The sequence below is a fragment of the Photinus pyralis genome, unplaced genomic scaffold (assembly GCF_008802855.1).
Source record: "Photinus pyralis isolate 1611_PpyrPB1 unplaced genomic scaffold, Ppyr1.3 Ppyr1.4_LG6, whole genome shotgun sequence".
NCBI classification, from domain to species: domain Eukaryota; kingdom Metazoa; phylum Arthropoda; class Insecta; order Coleoptera; family Lampyridae; genus Photinus; species Photinus pyralis.
In genome coordinates this window covers 16,711,916-16,728,755 of record NW_022170663.1, presented here as the reverse complement: position 1 = coordinate 16,728,755, position 16,840 = coordinate 16,711,916, and the positions used below count along the sequence as shown (strand labels likewise).

General features: G+C 37.0%; 1 protein-coding gene across 5 annotated transcripts in view; it reads right to left on the bottom strand.

Annotated features, from left to right (window-relative positions):
* Positions 1-16,840, bottom strand: part of LOC116174298 (frizzled-2) — a 164,973-nt gene that overhangs the window by 47,140 nt on the left and 100,993 nt on the right. The window contains exon 1 of one of the 5 annotated variants that reach the window (XM_031492196.1): positions 3,499-3,604. The exons of the other annotated variants lie outside the window; for them this stretch is intronic. The gene's annotated coding sequence lies outside the window, so the exon portion shown is untranslated. Of the gene's footprint in view, positions 1-3,498; positions 3,605-16,840 lie in introns of those variants that run through there. 5 annotated transcript variants of the gene reach the window in all.

Here is a 16,840-nt window from a genome sequence, read left to right as displayed (position 1 = left end):
TAAATTAATTAATGTGACAGCCAGATCTTTATTTGTTTTAAGAAGTTATTGCATAAAATTAGGGACCATTCAGAAGAGATTTTGTCATTTAAAAGTAGACATAGGGAAAAATACTAAACATAAATCCCTGTCTACTTCTTAATAAATAGCACTGTAGCACTGTGTTACTGGAACACTAAATAATTAAATTAATAATTAACAAATTTGTAGCGTTGTTCTCATTGGAACAATTTGGATTTTGGTCGCATCTACTTACACATAAGAATTTGGAGCACTAGTTTAAGAGATTTAAAAAAAACCATTCCATCATTACTCAAAGTATGATCCGGATAAACAGTTCATTAATTATTGCCAGATACTTAATACCGAAGCTGATCGATTCTCTTTAAGAAACACCTACTGTCAAGGAATGCCTTGTTATCGCTTCCGTTTTCGAGGTGATCGGCTTGAAGGCAAACAAAGTAAAAATAGAACGAATTACTGTAGGCAAAAAGTAATAAAGATGCATGGCATCTCGAAGTCGAGGTGAGCGAGCTTTGGCAGTTCCAGCAAGAATAATTGCGTAATCGTTCACTTTTGTACGCGTATTCACGAGCGTAAAGGATGAATAAACAAAACGGACAGCGTAAAGGTGGATAATTAAATATTTGGGCGCTTCTGACGACGTCAAACGTCAATTAAAAAGAAGCGGAAACGCTGATTTTCTAAAAATTTCCTCATTAGCAAGTGTATACTTCGATCGCGTATCAAAAAGCAATTGCTATTCATATCCGAAATGAAGTTTGGATAACGTGACCGTGTCGGCAGCGCAGGATACAACGGACACGTCACCGGAGACAGATAACCGATGGCTTTGATTGATTGATCACCTCGACGTATGGAAATGACTCCGATGAATAATGCCCGCTTGTGTAGGATACGTAATGTTGTGTACACATCTCCTGCCATTTGTCACACTTTTTCCAACCGCCTGCCATTAAATCAAATTGGTCACAGCGTAATTGCGCGCAGCGAAAAACAAAATTCTCCTTACTCGATTGACGCGCGAATTTCTGGACCGACGACGGGGGTCATTTATTTCTGATGATAACAGCTATTTTTAGATGCTGCATCTGAAGGCGATGTCGATGCCTCTTTATTTCTTTGATTAGCTTTAAGTAAAGTAAACCAAGACGACGCGTGATAAGTATCCTCATTATGTCAAGCATAATTAATTTTTATTCTTATAATTAAACAATTTCCAGGAAAAATTATAATACCAAATTGGGGAGAGGGCAATTGGTAATTATATAATAAATACAATATTATCGCGATAATTCCGAATTTTCGTGGGTGCACTTTTTAATTAGAGATTACGGTGTGGGTGCGTGAATTTAGTTTATGTGTGCTATATGGAGAATAGTTTAATAGTTTCTGCATGGTCGCAAATTACTCGGGAATGAAGGAAGCAATTTTCTAAACACCATTACCAGTATTTTGACTCGTTTAATGAGATTCTAAAAGTAATATGGAGACCACGTACCGTAAATAATTAGTAGTATCGAATACTATAATTATGGAAGCTTGTAAATACTATTACCTTTGGTGTTGGTCACTAATCTATCAGGATTTAAGCTACCAATATTGACACTCCCTGCACAAAACTATTATTGGACTATGTTCATTTTGAATTTCATGCAATTCGGTTTGTAACGGAGATGTCAACATGCCTTCTTTATTTTTTGCCTATTCACGAACTCTCATCTACAAATTTGATAAAGAATCCGCTTGCAAAATTTCATTGTAATCGCACCATCCGTATACTTTTTTATATCGATGGACATGAAGTCATCGAGCGAGCGAGTGATCGGACGATTGAGAGAAAGCATAAGCATCTCGCTTACTCGACGTTAATATTACTAGAGATTTGTGAATTTCAAAAGCTCGCTTGGAGCGATATTTGAAAAGGCGCCACTAAATTCGTCATGTGGTAAAATATACTAAAAAGCGATTTAGGCAGTGAAATAATCCAAGCTATAACCGTACCCACCACTGTGTATGCATCAAATAACATTAATTGCGTGGGGGTGGGGGGGGGGGATATTCATAAAGGAAAATTTGCGCAAGAACACCACTTGCTAATTATTATAAACGCCGTTTTTAAATAAATTTCTCTTTGCAGGTACAGTAAGAGCTATTAGAAAGCTTCTTGCTCTGCATTAAAATGCGATTTCCATTAGGGAAGCTTTTTTCTATAGAATCTGCAACTCTTGGGTGTGGCATTAAACATTATTATTCAGAGTTTCGGATAAATTAAAGTCGATGATCAATCAATATTCCAATTAAAAAAAGCTCCATACAAAAACAAATAGAGCAATTTTGACTTGAAATTAATATTCTTAACATCGTCGATTGACTAAGTTGGATAAGAAAGTGTACTATCCGAAGGAGATCGACCATTTCGACGTATTTAAAAATGGTAATTTAATCGGGAGTAATTTAGTAACTCTCAAATCTCGAGACGGGTTAATGATTATAATATTCAAATTGTAGATTTCTATCGAACGTATATACCGAACGCCATCTGTATTCATTTAAATCGGAAATCTGACTCCATCAATAAAAGCATGAAGCTGTAAGCGCTCAAAATAAATTTTACGCATTTATTAGCGTTTAAAGAAAACTCATTTTGTGGTCAAATTTTTTACAGCCTCCGTGGCAGCTGTCTTTTAGGGTTTTAAAAATATATTTTACAGTTTCTTCACGTCAATAAGTAAACATTGGGGGTACATTTTTTTCGGTCGGCGTTTTAATGATGTTTAAATTTATATTCTTCCTTAATCAAATTATGGCATGCAAAATGGCCTAAAGTAACTTTAAATATCTTTTTAAGTACATAAGTGCAACTGGCAATTACGAATTCCTTATAGACAAATTGTACGGAATAAAAAGAGCCGCAACGTTCGCCGTCGTTAATTTATTACAAAATAACGTTTATTTAAATATTTTCATTTTCTAGAGCCAGGCAAGTACAGGTTTAAATCACATGCGACCATAAATTATTTAGATTCCCAACACGGAAATGCTAGAGGAAAACTTGGAAATCGTAAAGAGGCTATAAATCAAATTGAAAAGTATTTTTACGAGGGTGGAACTGAAAACTGCCATTCTGGGCATTTCCACGCCTTTTCTCCTTTCTATTGCTATTTTTGGTATTTTATTTATTAACTTCGTCTAGATGAGCTCTAAGGTCTGCGTTTATCCATAAAACGCTTTTACATTCACTGGATTTTCCCAGTTCATTTCATTGCGTCTTCGAGTATTTTGAGATTATGCTAAACCCAAAATGCACATTTTTACAAGAGATGTTACACGAATGAATCTGTAAACATCCCTTTTTTATTATCGTTATTACTTCCAATAATATAATATATAATTGTCTCTTTCAAAACCTAAGAGACCAAGGGCTTACTTTATCTAAGTCGTGGCATTCTTGACTAAATTACAAATTGGACATACCTGACCTCAATAATTTAGTCGGTTTTGAAACTGATATGATTTCACTTTCACTTCAAACGACTTGTAGGTAACAATTTACCCTTCGTTGTTTCCTCTTCCAAGGACCCCAAGAATAAATCCTTTTGTCCAGATCAAGGTTCTTGTCGTATCAATATGAGTGCATGCAATGTTAAAAGCTCAAAGGTTATCTGTGATTCTCTGTATCTTGTTTTGCGTAAATAAAGCAAGCTCTTGTTTAGATCACGTCTCAATTTATTAATAGTTTGTTATTTTGTTTAAAAGTAGTAATCCATCTGAAATCCGTCCGTGACAGGATAATTGATAATTAATCATCTTGAAAACTATCGCAACAAAAATAATCTTGTTGATCCCCATGAGTAAAATGGTGACAATTTCCTCCATATTGGCAGTTTCAAGATTACTAAAGTGGTCACTTCCGGTTGACGAGTATATGACCAAAATTTAATCAGTTAGTTCCTTGACCATTTTCTACCTATTACAACAGAAATGGAAAATTCGGAACCGTTCGCAGACGGACGGACAGAAAATCAAAAATCATGAACGTTTTGTCGCTCGTTAATAAATACCTTAAGTTTTGAGAAAGGATGTTTTTGAAATTTCGATTGCATTGGTAACTTGATAGTAATTTATTATACAAGATGATAAAGGGAGGACTTCACTTTCACGAGATGGCTAGTTTTCCTTTATCGTCGTGTTTAAACAAAACTTTATTAAACAGGAGAAAGCCATATTGTGAAAATTCTGGATGTCAAAAAGTGTACTGTTTATAGATATTCCATCGCTTCCATGAAACAGTATTGTTTTCTGTTCTGAACTTCATTCTATTTCGTGCCGCGCGTCCCATTTTTAATAAGAACAACAGATGTCATTAGATCATTTGATTCACTCCTTGCTGCTAATGAGATGCCTCTCATTCAAACCTATGAAAATGTCAATTGACATCAGCTACAAAATGCCGGCCAAGCGGGAAGAAAAACCGAAAAGAAAAACACCTAAAAATAAGGCGCCCGCAAAGAAACTGGTTGTAAAAGCCAAGCAACGACGGACCTGTTCCTCTTGCAGCTGCTCTGAATGCTGTATGTATTCTACCCGTTGCAGCTCCTGTGCAGCGAACGACTCCACTTCTAGTCAATTTTTCCGACAGTGTATTTCTTATGGTTTCCGATTACCCGATTAGCGTGGACACACTGTATATAAAGCCAAACAGGTGTGTTTGTCCGGAATATTTTTAACGCGGATAACTTGTTTAAAAATAAGAACTGGTTCACAAATATCCGTGCCCGGATGCAGTCTAGCTTCAATTCCACTACGCTAGCCTAGGATATCTAAAGTTTCGAAATATATACTTTCTAAGAAGTTTCGTGGAAATATTGAAGAGCATTTCCTAAAATTACTAAAAAGGTTTCCAAGATTATTCTACCTAAACACGAACGAAATTTATGTGACTCCAAAAATGTTCCTAAAACATAAATTTAGGTACTACCATGAACTTCTGTCAATTTCCTAGGATTTATGTGGATATTCCAAGGATTTTAAAAAATATTACAAAAAGCTTTTCTTGTAAGAAAATTACTTAATTTAAATTTTCCGGAAAACTGCGTTGGTTGTATTAAGCTGGAGACTTATTATAATGTTTATTATGTTTGAAAATCGCGTATGTACAGGGTAGTTCAAAATTATGGTTCACCATTGGGATCTCCGCAACGGTGCTCGATACAGTGTAGGAAAGAAAGTACCTAATAGCTTCCACATCTAACGTGTTAATGGAAATTCTAATAACAAATTCGAAAAAAGTGCCCACAGTATGTGCACGGGAACCGTACCTTTAAGCTAGAGAAAATGAAAACGAAATTTGACATTTTTTTCGGTGACATCTCCGTTATTTCCCAACATTTTTCAAAAATATCAAACGTGTGTATTTAGTCACAAAAATTTAACCTACACTGTATTTGACACCGTTACGGGGATCCCAAAAATGAGCCACGAATTTGACCCACCCTGTACAATAAATTAGTCAACCCGTTTTACAAAAAAAGTCGTCTACAATTAATTTTCATTTAAGGACAATTTTAATTTTATTTAATATAGGAAGGTTGGTAGTATACTGGAGTATGAAAACACCTCGGAAAACACTTTCAACTTTTTCATGTTTCATGAAAATATGGACAGTAGAAAGATTTTAAACGTTTCTAAGATATCTAAGGGCCTTTCTAAGTTTTCAAATACAGGGGAGGACTTCGAGAAAGATTTCTAAAAGAAATTAACCTTATAAAATTTCAAAAAATCATTGGGACACATTGCCAGAGCGTTCATTCAATTGATACGAAGACCTCGGAAAGATCCATTTACCAGAGGATTTCAGCATTTATGAGAGGGTGTTGCTGGAAGGGAAAAAGTGGGAAGGAAGACCACCTCTGCCGGGCTCAGCCAATTTCGGATGATATCTTGCGTAAGACCGCTGCTACAATTTGCTGTGCATATTTTAAGCTTGCATCCTTCTGACTTTTAAGCATAAATTAAAACGACTATGTGTCTCAGTGGCAGAGCGTTGGGCTAGATAACCGGAAGGTCGAGTGTTCGAACCTGGGTTGAGGTAAGAATTTTTCATCTGTGGCAGAGATGGGAATTTCCTTATATCAGTTTCGATCATTCTCCCGGCTACTCCGAATTAGGTTTTCCTGCAGTTTTCCTAATTCGTAAGGTACATACCGGAGTAGTATACCAAGTAGTATAACATAGTAGTAGTAGTAGTAGTAGTAGTAGTAGTAGTAGTAGTAGTAGTAGTAGTAGTAATAGTAGTAGTATAACAACTTTTCTGCAAGGGCACCTCTAAAAAAAGCATTCGGTATGCGGATCAAGCCTGTTAAAGACTCAAGGAACAATAAATAATTACATAAATAAAACGAACATATAGTAAATCTTTCATATATCGGTCATTGTTGATAGATAAGCTCGTTGAGAAGTAATATCAACTGAAATCACTAAACAAATACCGTGAAATGGATTGTCAAAGTGTAGAATTTCATGTATTAACACAACACTACTACTTGAGATAATGGAACTTCAACCAAAGAAAATGGGAGGAGAAAACCAAAAAAGGTCATAAATCACTACAATAGTTTTAGTACTTACAATACTTACATGGATCAATATAACACTAGACTTAACTAACTACATTTTTACCGACAAAAAATGAAATAGATAATAACATTTCCTATTAAATAACAAATTGCGTCACTTTTATCGTAGTTTATCGAATTGTCAGTGAAGTTTTAATTCGCCACACCAGATAACATTGCGTTATTGCGTAATTTAACACCGGTTTTAACAACTTTTCCGAAAAAAATTGAATAGTTAATCACTGTAGAATATCGAAATTGCAAGGGTGTGAAATAAGTTATTGTATACGGATAATAATCATAAATCATAAATAATATTGCATCTTAATCGAATTATTACTTTCAAATGCAATAACTTAATCAATGCAATCAGTTCAATTATCCCAACTTAAAAATCGTCCAGTTCATTAAACTAAGTAAGAGAAAACTATATTTAGTAGGCACGCCATTAAAGCATTCTATGTCAAGTAGACAATGATTTATTTATTTAACGAAACCATAAAACGCTATCGGCTTTAGAGACAATATTTTCATATTACAAAATGTCAATCAAAGTCAGTTTGGATTGTTGATTCACGTGGGTGTTAATAAATGGATCGAATTACTCGTGTATTACTACCGCGTTCATTAAATGATGTGTAGGTACTATTTCTGTTAACGTCTAGAAAGTAGGTGTCTTTTCTTCCCCTCTGACTTTTTACGCGCGGTGATTTTAAATAAAAGGCCAAATGCAGACGAAAGAGTCACAATGGAAACCCATCACTCAAAGTGTCAGGTCCGTTCCATTTTAAAATATTACAAAACATACAACTTTCTAGGCCTTCGGTGCTTCCTAAGCTTTTAAGACTGAAATTAGCAAATGTCCACTTTTTTTTACAAAAAGGGTCAAAAGATTAACGTGAGTTCCCTGTGTTTTCTATTTCCGTGATCAAGATTTATCGACATTACGGTTATCCTAAACCGAGGAAAATCTTCGCGCTTCCTTATCCCTGCTCATTTCCTCGCCAAAACGTCCATACATTAATTAATTAAAAATAAACGATCCAATATTCCTCCGGCGCGTAATTAGCGCACGTACAACGCGCATGCTTCAATTAAGCATTTTCTAAATTAATAAATCAATCGGAGAGATAAACCGAGGCAATATATTTATGTGCAGTTTAAACTACCTGGCACAAAGTTTCTATACGGTTAACCTGAAGGCCACGGGCATTCGGGTATACGACCCTCGTTAGCTGCTTTCGAAATGGTCACTGCCACTGCACGCTATACCAACTAAAGGTCGGATAATCTCTTGCACTGAACTCACAACAAATATCCATAGAATTACTTTAAACCAAACCTTCCGGTGTAATTGGAGAAGAATCGGTAAATGTGCAATTTTGAAATAATGAGGCCTTACACGAATGCTTGCCTTCGTTAATTTACACACTTTATATTTAAAGACCGCATTTTATAATTTATAATCGTCGTGGTAAATCCCAAATTAAAAAGGGATAAAGTAGACCGAGTGTGTGCAACCCTCATTTATCCTGGAAAGGAATTCGGAAGCAGATGTACGAATAAAATGACGTCTTCGAATGTGTTTAATTAACCAGAGAGTGTTTATGGTTATTTTCATTTCTATAAGGGCAATATTCACGATCATCAGGCGATCAGTAGCTCGCAATTTCCGTATTCCAATTTAACTCTCAGCTGAATACAAGTCCTTTCATGTATAGTGGGTTAAAAACACACATTTTACAGAGAATATTTAAAAACCTCCCTTAAGAACGAAAACTGGCAAAAGTTATGAAAATATTGCCATAGTAAGAGAAATTCTTCACAACGTTGGAAAAATTGTCATTAGTTCAAGAAAATGACAAATATTAAACGCAAATACCTAGTATAGAATAATAAGCCACGAATTGAATAAGCGAGCAAATTTATTGTAAAAAAAAATCTGCGGGTGTAAGGATTAAAAGATTTAAAAGTTGCTGGATGCAGAAGCAGGCATCACATTTCAAACAAGTTCCAAAGAATCACATACGATTTTAAGTAGAGGAATTTTTTGCCACTCGGTTCATATTCGGAATCCAGACTTTTAATCCGGCTCATATTCAATAGCACTGATCTTTAAACTCGTCGAAATCGATCGTAGAAGGCGAGGGAGAAGGTTTGCCGTCGCTGTTTCTTTTCGTTCTCTCGTTAGACGAGGAACAGGCGAAGCCATCACATAAAGGGAATTTTTTTCTTTCGAAAAATTCCCCTAAATGTAAAGTAATCGGTTTTAATGTTAATTAATGTTTTAATTATTATTATAGTACCACTGTTATTGATAACACGAATTCGCACTACATTTCAGCTTTTGATTGCTATGGTTTGTTCGCAAAACGTTCAACATTTCTCTCCAGAAGGAGAAATTCGTCCAATTTAGAACGTGAAGGTGTGTTTGAAAAGGCAAAAAAGTCAATTTTGTTAGCTAGTGAATTTCAGAAGCTGCCAGCGTTTGGAAGTTTAGTGCGCCTGGTATCGCAAACCTTGTAAAAATTGTAATTTAAGAGTAATTATTTATTTGTTTGTCCACCGCCTGTGTGCGGGGAAATGTGTCGAAACAAGTTTTGTAAGACTTCCCTCTTGAAGGGATTTTATTTTAATTTTGTTTCGGAATAAATTTTTATCATTGTCAATCAATCAATTGTGTTTATTCGAATCCATTGTGCGAACCGGATAGAGTTTTCATGTCCGATTTTTCTCTTCCTGCCCAAGAATTGCCAGGTGTTAATGAAAATTGGTGTAGTTAATTCTTTGGAATTTTCGGAAGTTGATCGAGGCTACCGACTCTCCCAAATTATTAATAATTAGAATTGACAAACTACACAACATGCGAGTGCAAGATTGACGTGAAAGAATCTGTTTTAATAATTTCCCTCCGGGTGTAAAACGAATATCAAACTAGCATTTACAATATTGGTAATGAAGATTGTCCAGCTGATTCAATTGAAGCACGTTCCACAGGGTCCGGGGGTTCTCCCCCGTGGAAATGTTGCAAAATATAACCACTGAAAACGCCACCCACTTTATACATTTCCCACACTTTCATACCAACTTGGTTTCTATACGGACAACCTCTCGGAGACAGCTGAGGTACTGAGAGACGTTCACTTTCACGGAGTCACCATTACGCCATATCCCAACTGGCCAGAGGCAACCCCAACTCTCAAGGAGAATAACTGAGCGATTGCCAGTCACATGGTGGATATGACGAGGGAAACCTGGGTGGTGAGATCATTCTCAGAATACAAATCACCAAGATTGGACGGAATAATACCAGTTCCCCTGCAATGCGGACCAGAGTTGGACTGGGTCAAGCATAGAGTGACCCAGTGACACGGTGACCCAGTGACCCAGCTTGACCCGGTGGCCCAGCTTGACCCGGTGACCCAGCTTGACCCGGTGACCCAGCTTGACCTGGTGACCCATCTTGACCCAGCTTTACTCAGTGACCCGTCTTGACCCGGTGACCCAGTAATTAAATTATTGTTAGGTATCATCCAAAACAAGTTCAAGTAACTTTTAATTTTAAAAAAACTTCCTCAATAATATTCGGCAACAAGCACGTAGCCCAATTTCATTCAAGAGAACTAATACCTAAAAAAAATCAAATGCATTTGTTTATAGTTTGTAGTCAAGTAGTCAATGAAAGTATTTAGAGAAAAGATTTATTTGGATTAAGCTAACTAGTAGAAAAAAATTAAATGTGAATGAACACCTGTAAGCAAACTGGTAAGCCCTGAAGCAAAGAAATAACAGTATTCTAATACAATTCGGGACATGGAAAGTTTTTTACGGCAGTATTAAAGCAAACATCACAGAAATGGCAGTTGTCAAGCAATCGAGTATTATTTTCAACAAACCAGCATTTCATTTATTTCATAATCTGTACACTTGAACCGAGGGCACTGACTTAACTGCGTTATTCGATCAAACTAGGTGACTGGATCGAATTGGGTCCCCGGGTGAAATTGGGTCGCTGGGTCAAACTGGGTCACTGGGTCAAGTTGGGTCACTGGGTCAAACTGGGTCTAACTGAAAATAGTATGACGTGACCCAGCGACCCAGTTTAATTTAGTGACCCAGGTGACCCAGTCCAACTCTGATGCGGACTGGACGTTATTGTTATCTACCCAGTGAGAATACATACTGGCTGTATTGCTTTCAGATGTACCGTGTGCCCCAGGGATAACGCACCGTTGAGAAACAAAATTGTTTTTTTTTCGCACAGTAGTGAGAGGATGCCCCCATGGTGGAGTGCTATCACCACTTCTGTGAAACTTAACTGTAAATAGCGGGGTATGCGGATGAAGTATCATGCTAATAAGCGGGAAAGTTGAGACTACTTTATGCAGGCTGATGCTATCAAGCTTTCAGACTAACCAAAGAATGGTGTCGGGGTCACTCCTTGTCCATCAACCCGACAAAAACGGAGCTAGTTCTCTTCACAAGAATAAGAGAGGTAGGAGGTCTTCGAGTTCAATGCTCACACTTGAATTTGAGCAACGTATTCACCTCAAAGCGAAAGAAGCTAATAGGGCTTTCTGGTAATATCGCCGTACAATTGGCAGACTGTGGAGACCATCCCCGAAGGTTGTCCTGTGACTACACTGCATTGATTCGACCCATGTATTGTTATGTAGCAATTGTCTTGCGACCTACAACCAGACTCTCGAGACCAGCGTACATTGCTTTGACGGTTAAAATGCGAACAACTCCCACAGCCTTCATGGAAGCCCTTCTGAGTTTGCCTCCATTAGATCTCTACGCGAGAGAGTCGGCCATACTGGCATCCTTGCGTCTTTAAACTAAGGGGTTGTTGAATAGCAGAGGTACTGAGATGGGCCACTCCCGTACTCTAGGCGATTGCCTATCCTAGAAGGGCGATCGCACTCACTCAAAGAACTGAACTTCCACATTACCGAACCACTATGCAAACTCTCTACTGTATTCGGTAAGACTAACGCTTAACGCAAGAAAAATTCCTTTGCAGAATATAAAGAACAAAACTATCAGAATCCCCAGTGACAGTAGAGCTGATCTACAGTGAAAGATTAGCTCGAGGTTGGTGTCCGAATGCCACCATGTACTAAAGCAGATAGCAAACAGCAATACGCTTGAGCTCGTATGGGTTAAAGGGCATTAAAGGCATTGAGAAATCCGATGAATTAGACAGACTGGCTTTAAAACGCAGCTCAAAACAGAAACAGATGTTTTATGACCCACCCCAGAGCCGCTTCCTCTTCCAGCATCCTTAGGTTCATCTCACGTGTGGGATGACCGTACAAAGGGCCCAAATGTGACGCCTAAGTACCACCCTCCTATCGTAATCCAGAATCCACATAAGTTTTTGTTGTAGATCTTAGATCGCGTAACATTTTGTCAGTGACACTTCCCCCATGACTTGACAACACTGTTGTTTTAACAGGTAAAACACCTCTCAACCGAAGGAGGTGTAGGTTATTCGCATTTTTCCGCCTCAGTGACTTTAAGAAAACAAGTTAAGAATTGCTGTTTCGGATTCTGATTAATACGTGGTTTTTACTAATTTTTAAATTAAGAACTTTAAAACTTTTGCAACGACTCTAAATGCAAGCTTTTATAAAAATGACCAAAAGGAGTATAAACAAAACAATATTTTACAATTTACCAACGGCACACCGAACAACAATGTAGGACTAGAAAATGGAACATGACCGCTGAAAAAAACATCACCCTGTGGATCCTGACTACTGTTGACAATGATTGTTTTCCAAATTTGAGCTAAATATTTCAAAAACTGCAGGAGATATAACAATCGTGAAATTATAGCACCCTGTAGATCGGTAACGTGACTTTTAGTCATAAAATAATCCCAAGAATTAACAACTTCCGTAGGACATCGAAGAAGATACGAAGTTGCAATGTGTCTTTTTCTCGAAGAACCTATGGTGCAGCATTTGCCCCGTGCTTATAGCTAGTGATGGAAGGAAGATTTTCAAGGAATAACGATTTGCTATTTGCATAGCAGTGTTTGGTGGTGTGGCGCAGGGTATAGATATCGAACCATTGCGATTCTCTCTGTCTCCATATAAAGTTCTTTTACTTGATTTCAAATCAATGATATGTACCAAACCATTAATGCAGAACCAACATTATTGGTACTTTCATTTCTTCTTCTCTAACAAGGATTGAGCAACTTCATTCACTGTTACGAGGTAAAAAACCCCATCGAAACTATCATAAACAATCATTCAAAATTTTGAATCCTGTCACTGTTTCCGTTAGCTCCGTTATTTACTAGTGGATTAGTGATATAAATTATTACCTTCGGTTATGAAAATGCTAATTTTTGAATGAATACTAAGAAGTTCCGAGATGGGCTATTCGTCCATTATGGTAATGTTACACGCATTTAATTAGCATCGTTGTTTCTGGAAGATCCTAGCATTTACATGCAACAAAGTTAGTTTCATATTCGTCTCCGATTTTTTGAAATCTGTGCCGGCGACAAAAAAAAAGAAATTCAGTCAACTTAATGTCACTTTTAAATCGATTTATAATCGAAATCATATACGGACTTTACGTCAATGTCGTTAAAATTAAGTGCAGAAAACCCGTTTTTCGCATAATTTTATGATTACAAACGCTTGCAATGGAATTTTCTAACCCATTCATATGCATATTACGCACATTTAAATACGTGCAAAACATTATGTATATTACCAATATTTGCATATACGGCAATAGGATCGAATTAATTTACAAGAATAAAAATTGTCGAGCACGGCGTAATTAACAATCGAATTTACTGATTCGTGCTCAAGCTGACAGGAAAATATGGGCAAGCAATAACATACACTGAATCAAAATAAATTACATTCCTAATCTAATTTCCACATGAATGGGAGTGAAATCGAGCTTGTAATTTAGTGTGGTGGTTATAGAAAAAGACGTTCGCAATCAGTGGTTTAGGAGAGGAAATGGCGTTGGACGAAACGTACCGGACTTGAGCTTTGCCGCCGCCGTAACAATTCCTGATTGATTTCTGATTGAACATTATTTATTATAGCCGCGTTTTTAGTATTCCGCTCGTGTCTTTTAACATGTGAAAGTCGACTTGTTTAAACGGGCTCTAGGAGTGTTCCATTTATGTACCTACGACTACATCGTGCAAAGTGCAGGAAAATAAATAGAAATCGAAAATGGAAGATGGTGCGTAACACCGACAAAGGTGTTGACAATCGTTAGCTTTACGAGATGAGAGGTGATGCTAAACAGTGGTTTTAACAATTGTAATTATTACCGCGAAGGTAACTTGAGGTCGCGGACTCCGTGCTTAGACGAAATTATAGTAAAACACGGTGTGAGGCTATTTTTAGATTTTAATGTTTTAGTTGAAAGACGTAAAGGTATGTGCACAATTTCGCCAAGACCATTGGCATTCTTATTTGCAAACGGTAACGTCTACAAAAACGTTTTTAGTCCACGACAGGGTGATATTACCGTGGTTCAGGCCTCAGGGCGAGATATGGAATTACATTTTTTGAAAAGCTTCAAACATCTCGTAACTTTGAACTTAAACTCCAAAATTTTCAAAATATAAATGTAGAAGGGATACAAAATTGGTACAAAACGTGTGAATTTGGCCCCCCAATTTTAAGAAGCAAGCGTTTTTGAAGTGGATTGCATGCGCCCGTTTACACACGACTGTAATTGTGTCGATTTCAAAATTACGATAGTGAAATGGAGGAGGGAGGAGGGGCAAATTCATAATTGCCCTCCAATTTTCCAAAAAAATATTTTGTTATAGAGCGACCGATTGCGCTTGGATTGCTACCCGAATACCTTCGTTTGCGCCCCCGCGGTTTTTCAGTTATTCCAAATATAAAATTCCATAGTGTCCTCTCAGTGTTCAAATTTGACGTTTTTTTAGTGATCGCTTGTGCTTGGCTTACCCCCGAACATGCGACCCCGCCTTTGTTATTGTCAATGCAAAATTCCATACCCCCCCGTTTTCAAATTTGACGTTCCCCAGTTAATAAAGTTCCCCTGATCGAATTTAATTTCAAGGAAGATAAAATTACTTTCGTCCATTTGAAGGACGAGTCAGACAAACAATTGACACATATTAAGAGGTTCTCTTGAGCATTTATTACAGTCGTCAACCGATTGTGTAAATATCGGTTTCATTTTCTTTTCCATTATTTAGACCTGCCTTATGTTAGAGGTCCTAATCCTACTAAAAAAAGAATGATTCGATCCCCAAAAATAGAGCAGGTATGGCACAGGTACACTCAAACAAGTATATCTGTGTATAATATATTATATACCTATGTGTGAAGTAGGTGGAGATAATATTTTCAATGAACGTTATTATCTTTGTACTTGAGAATGATCTGATCAACTGAACAAATATTAGTGAGGTCCCTATCATTAATTCATTACTTCCGCAGAGGAAAAATTCGACAGATCATTTCGTATTCTACTAGAATTCGGACTTCTTGAATGAGGTATGGATAATTAAAAGAAAAATCAAACATAAAGGTTCACACAATTATTTCACAACTTTTGACATCTATGGATTTTTGAAATAAAAATGAGATGGCAAACCTGCAAAACGCTACTTGGGTAGCGTCGAGTTGGCTGAGATTTATATTGATTTTCTTCTGTATAAAAATATTGTTTATAAACGATCAATAGACAAAAAACGCCAAATTTACAAACTGGGGGCAGTATGGAATTTTGTATTTGGAATTGAAAAACGAGGGGGAGCAAACATGCGCAATTATCTTTGTTAAAAATACTTTTTTTTGGAAAATTGGGGGGCAGTTATAAATTCACCCCGCCCCTCCCCCAATTTGACTTTATCTTAATTTTAAGGCCGGCTGCGCGCAAACAAAACGCAATCGTGTGCAAACGAGCACATGCAATGCGCAATCCCAATTTCAAAATTGGGGGGGGGGGGGGCAAATTCCCACAGGTCCACAATTGCAAGCCTGGGAGGATTTCTTAAAACATACAAAACAGTGGATGTATAGGGTGTCCTATTAATAAAGGTCACAGGCCATATCTATGAAACCGTTAATTGCACAGCTTTGGAGAAAAGAGGTCAAGAGAGATTGCTGGAAATGACTTTCAAGTTTCTACGTTTACCGCGAGATGGCGTGCGATTCATGTTTAAGTAGAAAAATGATTTTTGTCCAGAATATTCTGCACCATTTTGATGCAGCGCATATTGCTCTAGCCTAGCTCATAAAATATGAGTGGTGTTGGAAGGGGAACATCTCTTTAAGGAGTTGAATGTAACTTTGGTTTAGGTTACCCGATTTTCACCTAAAGGGTCTTATTGGAGAGCTCTCCTCGCCTCGTGTAATCGGATTGTTTTTAGTAAATGCAATGAGTGGTAGAGGACGCGGTTTGACATTAACATAAACTTTGCAGATTTTTTTTATAATTAGGCTGTCGGTATTCCACATTTTTCACGTTAACAATAATATCCACCGCATCGACATCCCTATCTACTGCAGAAATGAAAACACTACTTTTAATAATAATAATAATAATAATAATAAGGTGGTTAATTTCGCCCATGGGGAAAAAACAAAATTACGTCAAGCAGTTGTTGATCGCTTTTTCAAAACAAAAATTTGAAAACAATCGGACCAAAACTGTAGCAGAAGATAGGAAAAAGCGCTTTACAAATTTGCAAAAATGCGCTAAAAAAGGAACCTACCTACAATTCAAAATGGCGACATGTTGCGCACCCCCCCACATATGGGGTGTTTAGATATGTTCGAGTGGAAGATCCAGGGAACATTTTGGCCAAACTTCAAAACTATAAAATTTTTTAATTTTTGAATTTGTTGCCATAATTCTTTTATTAATTATTAATAGATGATGCCTTTGTAGATTGGTTTTCGAGCCTACTGGGTATGTTTGCCGGTAAAGCGATTTCAGAACAGACTGGGCATGTGAATAAGAATTATTTGGTAGAACGCGATGTATTCTATTTTAATTTAAATAATTTGCACCTGGCTATGGAAATCATCATCATCATCATGGTATTTTTCCACTATCTCATTGTGAATAAATGTCAAATGCGACACTCTTTCATGACTCCTGAATTTTTTTTATGTTGTTTGAATACTGTTATGTGATGAGTCTGGAAACCCTACTTTGTATGTAAG